This window comes from Tribolium madens, unplaced genomic scaffold (assembly GCF_015345945.1).
Source record: "Tribolium madens isolate multiple individuals breed KSU strain unplaced genomic scaffold, Tmad_KSU_1.1 Scaffold_96;HRSCAF=242;Tcas5.2_LG5, whole genome shotgun sequence".
Taxonomy (NCBI): domain Eukaryota; kingdom Metazoa; phylum Arthropoda; class Insecta; order Coleoptera; family Tenebrionidae; genus Tribolium; species Tribolium madens.
This window is the reverse complement of record NW_025401068.1, coordinates 16,234,192-16,244,628: the sequence shown is the minus strand read 5'-3', so window position 1 is coordinate 16,244,628 and position 10,437 is coordinate 16,234,192. Positions and strand designations below refer to the sequence as shown.

The 10,437-nt window shown below is 28.3% G+C and overlaps 1 protein-coding gene across 2 annotated transcripts in view; it reads left to right on the top strand.

Moving 5' to 3' along the window:
* Positions 1-10,437, top strand: part of LOC123013575 (adenylate cyclase type 6) — a 107,178-nt gene that overhangs the window by 18,961 nt on the left and 77,780 nt on the right. Inside the window, exon 2 of one of the 2 annotated variants that reach the window (XM_044412186.1) lies at positions 2,862-2,895. The exons of the other annotated variant lie outside the window; for it this stretch is intronic. The gene's annotated coding sequence lies outside the window, so the exon portion shown is untranslated. The remainder of the gene's footprint in view (positions 1-2,861; positions 2,896-10,437) is intronic. 2 annotated transcript variants of the gene reach the window in all.

The window sequence follows — 10,437 nt, the reverse complement described above, 5'->3', positions numbered from 1 at the left end:
CATTTCCTGCTCTAGATCTTGAAACAAAATATTAAACAATTTATGTTTAAAAGCATGCAATATGGGTAGAAATCCTTTGATCGTTGCAAACTTATTCATGTAACAGAAATTTTATTACAAAGGAAGCAGAAAAATTAAACCTTGTTCGATCTTGGGTTTATATTTTGGCAAAATCAGTTTTATTAAATTAATTGTGTATTGTGACGTGTTTACATCTCGGTTTGTTGTCAGTCGAAGTTATAAAGGACTTAGCATAGAGCATAGCTTATAGAAGAGATTAAAGTGGAATTGTGTTCGGTGTTGGTGGTGATGTTGGAACATTGTAATAATTATTATCGACGATGTCACGGTTTAGTCTATAACCTAAATTCGAATTTCACGTTAATAATACGTGATGGGCTTTCAGGTTGCCTAAAATGGCTTTTGGCGTGAATATTATTTAAAAACGCTTTTTGTACGAATTCAAATGCGTGTTGAGGCGTTTAAAGGAAGCATAATAATTGAATTACCTTAAAAATGAAAAAACTTTTTCTGGTTTAGTTATTTAAAAAAAGTGTTATTGATTTTGCGGAACAAAAGTGCAAAAAATTAATGTGTCTCGAGGTGGTTTATAATCTCGTTAGTGTCGAGTAATTCTCGAGGATGATTTAGTGAAGAGTTCAGAGCCGCATTTCGTTGCACATATCTCTCCGAGAGTGCTTAAATGATGTGTTTTAACACAAAAAGTGGAATATATAAGAAATGGAGTTTCGGGGAGTTCGAGTATTTAGAGATAATTCTATGTTATACCTTTTGTTTTAGTGGTAAAAAATTGTGAGTTATTTCTTTGTTTTATTTTACATTGAAACGGTTGTTCAAGGTACACTACTCCAAAAATTAAAGGGACAAAAAATGTTTCCAAATTTTTTGGTGATTTTAACGAAAAATGGTCGTATCTAGATTAAAAAAAAAACTATTTTGAAGCTTTAGGTTTCTAGTTTTGAGATCTTCTGGCAAATATTTTTTCTGTGCTACGGTTATCACACAATTCTAAATAATAACGCAAGAAAAAATTTCAAAAAGATCTCAAAACTAGAAACTTAAAGCTTCAAAATGGTTTTTCTAAAATCTAGATACGACCATTTTTCGATGAATTACAGCCTTTCAAAAATCACCACAAAATTTAGAAAAATTTTTTGTTCCTTTAATTTTAATTTTAGTGTATAATATCCACAATTAAAAAAAAGCTCCAAAAATCCATTTTTGTGTTTAGAGGAAATAACATTGATTTTTCCCGTCATTAGGTCAACAAAAATTATAAAATTTACAAACGTTTCACCACTGGTGATAAAAAAATTAACAAGTAATTTGGCGATCGACTCATTTAATAGAAAAATGTCTATTGAAATAACAAAATTACAAAAGTGAATAACTAAAATAACCCAGAAGCATAAAAATCGTAACTTTTCCGAAAAAAAAACACCATTTAACAAAATCATTTTTTATTCTTGAAAATTGAAGTCTTTTGAAGTTATATATGAAAAAAATTGATGTTTTATTCATTTGAAGTTAACAAAAAAAACGAAGAAAACTTACCTGAGACACTGTATATGCCACAAAAATTCGAAATAAATTAAAATCGCGCAAAAATGTGTTTCAGTGTTTGATTATTTTAGTTTAGTAATAAACTAAACATTTATTGCAAACAAAATGTAGCAATGTAAGCGTATCTTCAAAATTATTTGTTATAATTTTATCAAAAAAATTGCAATTTTATTCAAAAAAATCAACTATTTTATTTTGAAAACATCATACATTTTGTTTTAGAATAAATCAGGTAAAAACAAGGCTGTACTTCACAACTATTTTTTTTTTATGAATCAGACCAATCTCTTAAAATTACAGGATATTCCAAGTTTTACTGTTCCTCAAAAAATATTACTTGTTGCGTCAAAATAAATCTTTGTAACGCAAAAGATAGACTTTGCAGTTAAATGAAATGTAGAAAGTTAGTTATTTAGCATAAAATCAAACTTTTGTGGGTTTTCGTTTTCCTCCAAAATTCTAGTTTTTGACACATTGGTCATTAGTTGCTGAGATATCGATGATCAAAGACAAGATTTTCATTTAGAGTCAGATATCTCAGCGACAAATTAACGTAAAGGGAATATGAAAAAAGCATATTAAAGCTAAACAAATATGCTATTTGCCTATAAATTGCCTTAACTAAAAAAAATTCCCTATGTCCATGGACCAAACACAAAAACACAAAAATTTAGATTTTTTTTCTCGCGCTATTACTTAGAATTGCGTGATAACCGTAGCACAGAAAAAAATATTTGCCAAAAGATCTCAAAACTAGAAACTTAAAGCTTCAAAATGTTTTTTTTAATCTTGCAGTGGTTTAAATATAGAATGATTAGATTTGGGTTTACAAATAAATATTTACAGTTAAATTTAATCGGTGCATTGTATTTGCCCGGCGCATCCACCATATTTGCAAAACATTTTTACGAGAAAATACATCAGTTTGAGAAGAGTTTTATCGTTACAAAGACTTTTTCAGCTGCGTACATACTCTAAAAATAGAGAAAAAGGTCTATAGAATCCGTAATCAAATAAGAATCGAGTCGATCGAAAAGGTGAAATGTACAATGCAAACATCAAAGTAATGGAAGTCGACTTCGATAAGACCTTACAACATAAGTCTATTCAACACTTTCTGTGTTTACACAGCCGTAAACAAACCTTTTTTATTTTTCTTTAATTATTGCCTTCAACGGCCAGGATGTGCCAAGCTTTTTAGCGAGTAAATCGGGTTTTTTTTGTAGTGAAACTAAATAAGAAAAAATTGAATTTACTCAAATTTATTTCTATTTCAGATAACCATTTCTTGGACGCCAGCCTTAATATTCGGTGAGTGAAACAATAAAATAAATGAAATTGAAGCACTTGTCGTGTTTGTTAAGACTTGAAGGCGTAGATATGACAATCTTCTCCTCAAACACTTGGGATTTATCTTTTGTAGCAGTCAACAAGTGAAATGCATCTCGCTTTCTAAAACCGGACTCTTTATGAATAAACCATATTTCAGGAGCAATATTTATTCAGGAGGTTGTTTCAGTGTGCAATTCACCTTATTACATCGTTATTTGAATAAATTAGAATGATTAAGGCACTTTGACCTAACATATCCCAAGTGAATTGTGCTTGATGATGGCACGAACTTTATTACAAGTTTTAAGAGTTTAAAAAATTCTAAATTGGGCTTAGCATGTTTACGAAATGGATAAATTTTAAATATGGTTTCAAGTTCTTAGTCTTCTCGTGGAAACTTTTCTTCGCCGTATAAATATTTATGACGTTTTTAAAGTGAGAATGTTACAAATGTTCGTTTTTCGTACAATTCAGATTTGAAGGAAATTAAAAATGTTGGACTATGGAGTTGGTGATGTTCTCGTTTATGACGTTGTAGATAAGCTTCTGGTTCTTATCTTGAGGAAATTGTTTGGTGTCGTTTAAGGGAAACTCTAACGATTGTCGAAAAGTTTCAGAGGATTTGATGCTATTTCAGGGAAATGTCTGCAGCGTTTTTGTTTGTTTCTTGTGGGATATTGACGTCTTTATTATTACTCAGAAGCAACAGGCAAATTTTGAGTACTTTATTCCAAAGTTTACATTGCTAATATTTACTGACATTTGAGGTAATGAAATTCGGACGAAAAAAATTGAGGTTACTTCTTTGTGTCTGTTTTTGTATATTGAAGAACATAAATTTTAGAGATTACATTTGTTTACAATTTTTTTCTCTATTTTAGAAACTATCAATAATCGGCTATTATCACCTCTTAAAATCTTTAAATTAATGATAAAAAATTGAAGTACAACCTAAAAGGAATTTAAAAAATATAAGGGCAATCCTCGCGTAAGACTTTGTGTCCATAATTTTTTTAAATTTAAATAAGTTTGATTTTAGGCTTATTTAATCAGTTTTCTTTATTGATTTGTTATGAAACTAATTTTTAGAGTCGAATTTCGACTTTTTCTGCATTTTTTGAAGTTTATTTTAATAAATACAAAAAAATGAGTGTTTTTGTTTGAAGTTTGAAAGTCCGCTGTTTTTTGTTTGCTATCGGAAATTGAATTTTAATTTTTAGTCCCTGCAGTGTGCAAGAATGAATGTTAATTAAATTGTAAATTGCAATTTTGTTTCATTTCAAAATGAAAGTAAGGAAAATTGCAAGTTTTTCAAACAATACACGTTTAAATAAACTTTTTGGTTAGTGATTTATTTTGGTTTTGTATCAGATTTACGAGAATTGAAGTAAAAATTCTCATTTGTTTAATATTAAATTTCATTGATTCTAGAATTGCAAAAATTTAACTTTTTTTTAATAATTTCTGGGTGAGCATTTTTTCTGTAATATCGATTTAATTATTTACGATTACTTAAGTCGGGCACTTATTTTTCTTACAAAATTCCGCCAGTTTTAACAAAGTTATAAGATTTTCAATTTTTTGTTGTTCCAGTTTAATTTTTTTTAAAATAGTTTTTTGTTTGGGCTTGGTATTTTATTATTTATTTCATGATAAAATTAGTTTATTTTTTGAAGACGAAATGTTATGATGACTTTGAACAAAGTAATCCCTGAAGGTCCTGAGAAAATTAATTTTATATGAAGGATGTAACAATTTATTCCTCTTGTGAAATATTGTGCGGTTCTCATATTTTTGATACGAGGATATCAATTAGAGAAAACTTCAAGTTATTATGTTGATTTTAAATACGTTTGAAGAGGTTAATTTGCGTAAAATTTCTTTTTTGTGTTATTTTCATTAAAATGAGAGCGAATGGAAGAGGAGCAAAGAATCTTATTGTCACGCTAACTTCCAAGAGCAGCTATATTTGATTTTCTGGTCACCGGCAAGTTATTTACTTTTAATAAAACTTCCATTTTCCTCGCAAAATTGAAAATCTTAATAATTCCTTGACGTTAAAAATGAATTCCAGGTATAGCGGGAAAGCAAACAGACTGTCGTCTCAAGCAGAATTAAAAGAAATATAAGAAATCGGCTGTAAAAGCGTCTTCATCTTAAATTCGTTTAAATAATTTATTTTATATTGCACAATAGAATTTTTCCAAGTTGAGGACGCATTTGCGGTGGTGTCGTAATTGGGATTTGAAGGGAAAACAAATAAAAATCTTATTAAAGCAGCGACAAAAGAATGTAGGAGTTGAGCCGACAACTCGTGCCGTAATTTTATTAAATTTCGCGAGTTGAAAATTTAAGTTGGCAATACTGAAATGAAATTTATACCGAATTTCTCAGTTATTTATGATTTTTTTGGTTTGGATTTTGATACAGTTGGTCAATATGACGAATCATGTTGTGTAATTAAGTTTGGGGTAGTTGCTGAAACGAGATTGTCAACGAATTCAGCTGAAATTGACTCTGATTCAATTACTTCTATTTTCTAGATTTTGCTTTAGATTGGGAAAATTGGTAGACCTGACCTATGCGAAGCGTATTATTGCAATAATTAAATTTTTCAATACCAAAAATTTTGTTCTTTGTTTCAATAAGTTTCAATTCATTTATGACCCGGCGCATCCACCATTTTTGCAATTTTGAAATTAATAAAATAACACTGAACAGTAGATTTTATCTGAAAATAGAGAAAACAACTTTTTTTTAAGGCATTGAATTTTGTGCAAAATGAGAGTTGAACTCGGAGTTAAATAAATTTTTGCTTTATTTGATTTTATTTTGATAAAAATACTAATCAGGTTTTAGCTGGGAAACACCGTCCAGATTTAACCAATTTATATTACGTAAGATAAGTTGTTTTTTCTAGCTTCGTAATCTGACACGCCATGACATATTGCATGACCAAACCTATAGATCGAAATTACGTCAAACTTTTAGAAATAGAATTTTGCAATAAAGTATTTTTAAAACTAAGAAATCTTGTTTTTGTGCACACAGGTGTAATTGAGAGTTATTTGCATTGAAAGTAGGAATGTTATTGGAAATCCATCAAACTGTTGTTCTAAGAAAAGAAATTGGAATATTTTCAGGCATTTTAAAAATTACATTGTAGCTGGAAAGAACTCATTCCTTTTTGACAAACATGCAGGCGTAGCATAGGAAAGAGAATTTTTATATCAGAATATGGAAAGGTGGAGCAGTTTCCCATATCGTTTTATTTGAAATTTAAAACAGTTCAATTTTTACGTAGAAGATTCGCTATAAATAAAATCCATCGAGGACTAATTGCTGTGGAATTGTGTTGTCAGGAGTGAAACAATTCAATCTAATGAGACGTGCAAGGTAAGACCTGCCCCTTTTCCGGTGTCGTGTTTCTGGTTATTAGACAGATCATTTCTCTTTGTTTGCGTGAATGAGAGAGCAAAGGGAAAATGTTATGTGATGTTGACTGCGTAAAAAGCTTTGACGAGGTCTCGAGCAAACTCTGAAATTACATGAAAGTCTTGTTTGGTAGTTATGTGGTAACAATTTGTTGGGTTTCGTACACTTGGGACTTGTATAACTGATTTGCATGCTCATTGGGGTTACTGCTTTGATAACTGCAAATATTTGCTTATTTATTTTCACCAAATTTTAATGATGTAAAGTTTGTTAACAGTTTTTTTATTAAATCGAATTTACCTAGAGTTTGAATTGTATCAGTATCTGAAATTTCCTGAAAGTGTAATAAAAGTGTGAAAATTTGACCCACATTTGTAGTTACAAAACTTGAGTCGTCAATTTATATCTTGTACATACAGAGTGGTTCAAAAGTATGGAAACGATTTGATTTTGGTGAAACTATAATTTATAGGTGTGCAATGGCTATAAAAATGCTATTCAAAAAAAAAAAATGAATATTAATTAATTGTTTATACTTACGAGATAAACATAGTAACAATTTTTTTTAGGCAACGAGCTTGTACAAGAATTGTTGCTGTGCAAAAACTTTTTTGGAATCCTCACACATTTTTGTTAAAAAAATGTTTGACCTACAAAAATTAAAGAATTTTTTTTGAGTAAACTATCAGTTTTTTGGAAATAAATTAATAATTGTTTAAAGGTTGTTGCTGTGCAATTTTTTTTGTAAACCTCACACTTTTTTGTTAAAAAAATGTTTGACCTACAAAAATTAAAGGATAAATCAATAATTTAGAATCCTAACTCAAAACATTGTTTTAAATTGAATTTGAAGTAGCTCTCTTAACATATACAGGGTGGTTCAAAAGTCTGGAAACGATTTTATTCCGGCGAAACTATCAATTTCTTTAGCAAATAAATTTATAATGTGCAATGGCTATAAAAATGCTAATAAAAAAATGATTATTAATTAATTGTTTATACTTACGAGATAAACATAATAAGAATTTTTTTTAAAATGTAAACCTACCATAATTTTTTTAGACAACAAGCTTGTTGTTATGCAATTTTTTTTGTAAACTCACACTTTTTTGTTAAAAAATGTTTGACCTACAAGAATTAAAGAATTTTTTTGAGTAAACTTCCAGTTTTTTTTTTTGGAAATTAATTAATAAATGTTTAAAGGTTGTAAAGGAGCGATACCTAAATATTTTTTATTTTAATTAATTGTTTAAACTTTTGAGATTACCATACTAATAAATTTTTCTTAAATAAAAACGATTTTTTATTTATTGTTTTATGCATTCTATAAATGTAGAAAAATATTTATGGAAAATGTTACAATTTATGTTAAAAAAGTTATAAACTTTATCTGTTGTCAAAAGTTTATACAATTAATTAAAATAAAAATATTTTGGCATCGCTCCTTTACAACCTTTAAACATTTATTATTATTAAAACTGGTAGTTTATTAAAAAAAATTCTTTAATTCTTGTAAGTGAGGATTACAACAAAAAAACTGCAGTCATAATTCTTGTAACAAGCTCTAAAAAAAAATTGTGGTATGTTTCCATTAAAAAAAATTGTTACTATGTTTATTTCGTAAGTATAAACAATTAATTAATAATGAAATTTTTTTGAATAGCATTTTTATAACCATTTCACACCTAAAGAAAATCGTTTCCAGACTTTTGAACCACCCTGAATAGAGTGTTACTTTATTTATTTTTTTGTAATGCTATTTTATTAAAAAAATAGTTTTAATTTTCCTACTAATTAAAACTCAATATTTGGTAATATGCACAAACATACTTTGATCAATAATAAAGCTTGTTTACTTTTTTCCTTTAAATGAATTAATTAACTCGTGAATTGCGCTGAATTTTTATTTTTAGTTTTATTAAAACGCAGTGTACCACATTTCTAGAAATAAATATTAAAACAACAACTTCAAGTGTATTAAAACGGTAGTAGGATGTAAAATGTTACTTCTGCACCAGGACATTTGGCGTCTTAAAAAACAGGGTAGAATCTTAAAAATTTAGCTGTTTTTTTAAAGTAAACAAACGAAAAAGATCTAAAATCCTTAAAAAGCACAAATTTTATGCACCAAAAATTGGGCACACGATATTTAAAAACAAGGCATTTTGTAGATCTTTTTCGGTTGTTTACTTTTGGGAAAACAGCTAAATTTGTAGGATTTTACCCTGTTTTTTAGTAATGTCGTGTTCCAGAAGTAACATTTTACATCCTACTCACTCTTACAATTTATTTATCAATTAACTGAAAAATAGCAAAACACAATAACGTGATATTTTTTGAAATGTCAACACAAATTGTTGAGAATTAGCAAAACGTCAGTTTAAAAATCAATTATGTGCTTCTGCTCTAAAAATAATCCTGTTACAAAATAAATAAATTTGACTATTTCATCGCTTCCAACGCAAATAAATTCTTCTTCCGTGAAATTCGTAAAAATACGGAAGTATCATGTAACAAACTTTTAACTTGTGTTAAAAAAATGCAAAAGTCCTTGTAAGAAATTTTCATTATGCCGTAGCTCTTTGTTAAATTTACTCTCGAGTCCAATATCCGCGTTCAAATATTTGCCTATTGCCTCCTATGCAATTTTTCTCAAAGCTCCATAAAAGTGATTGTGTTCGATTAGAGCGTTTTCTCTCTCAACCCTCAATGTTTTTGGGTCGGTTTATTTGAATAATGTATCAAACTAGAAGCTATGTACTTGGCGCTGTATTATTTTGTCAATGTTATAAATTATTTCATGGAAACCTTCATTTCAAGTTTACGCTTTGTAAAGCAAAGCTTTGGCGTATTTATGTTGAGCAAGTTTATTTGTCTACATGCAACACTCAAAGAAAATACAACTCGTTGTCTTGACTTGACACAACAATCAAATCTTTTAATGGAGATATTTTCGCCGCACTAAAGTTACAACTTTATAATAACACTGCTAAGAACAGAGAACCTCGCTTGCGGTAAAAAGTTGAAGCATTTTATTTGAAATGTATTAATTTTGGTAGAATAATGTATTAGTGTTAATAGAATTTGCATTGAATTTGGATTTATCTCTGTTATCGTCATATTTGTAGTGGCAGAACGCAGCAACCTAATTAGTGCAAATCAGCTTAGAATCCACAATTTAATTCTGTCATTGTTAGAAAGAAGAGTTAAAATGTTTGAAATTCAGTTTCCGCTGTTTCAAGGATTATAACAGAGAAATGATACATATCAACGATATTAACAATTATATTATATTTTAATGTGTGTAACTCACTTATTTTCTAATATTTCGCCAAAATATTGAGGTTTGAAAACTACGAAAATTACGTTTTAAATTTTGTAAAAATGTTCTTACAAATTTCCACACTTTATTGAGATGGAGGTTACTTTAGCTTATTTTTGACTTGTTGTCAAATTTTCTCAAAATAAATTTAAAAATTATCAATTTACTTCGAAAGGCTTTACTAAAGCCTGTTTTATAATAAGCCTAAAAATTACTAAAATAACTTTAAAATTGAGATTATTTTAATTTTGTTTATGCATTTTTTTTGTCAAAATATGTCTAAAAATTTCCAGACTCTAGTTATTTTAGACAGTTTTGAGCGATTTAGTTAACTTCAATTATCTAAAAAGATCACACGATTTAAATTATTCTTTAAAAGTATTTATAAAAAATTGAAAATTTTTGTTTTTGATACAATTTTTGTCCAAAATTTAGTTTGTTCTCCTCTCTTTTTGTGTAAAGGTAAGAAAAAAGTAATTTTTTGGGTTGTTTTAGTAAATCTCCCGCGTATTCACTAAAATTGATGGGGAGACTAATGTTTTTAGGTGTTTTTATAGCTTAATATTCGCCCCATATCTCTGTAAATTTTTAAATCGATGCATCAAACTGTTTTCTCGGAATGATTGATCAAATGATTTTTTTTTTGCAAAAAAATTAAAGGAACAATTGTACATATTGTTTCTGAACATCGTCTAATCTTCGTTAAGATGAGAAAAATATTTTTTTTCAGCTTTTTTTTACAATTTTGCATGAATTAAATTTGA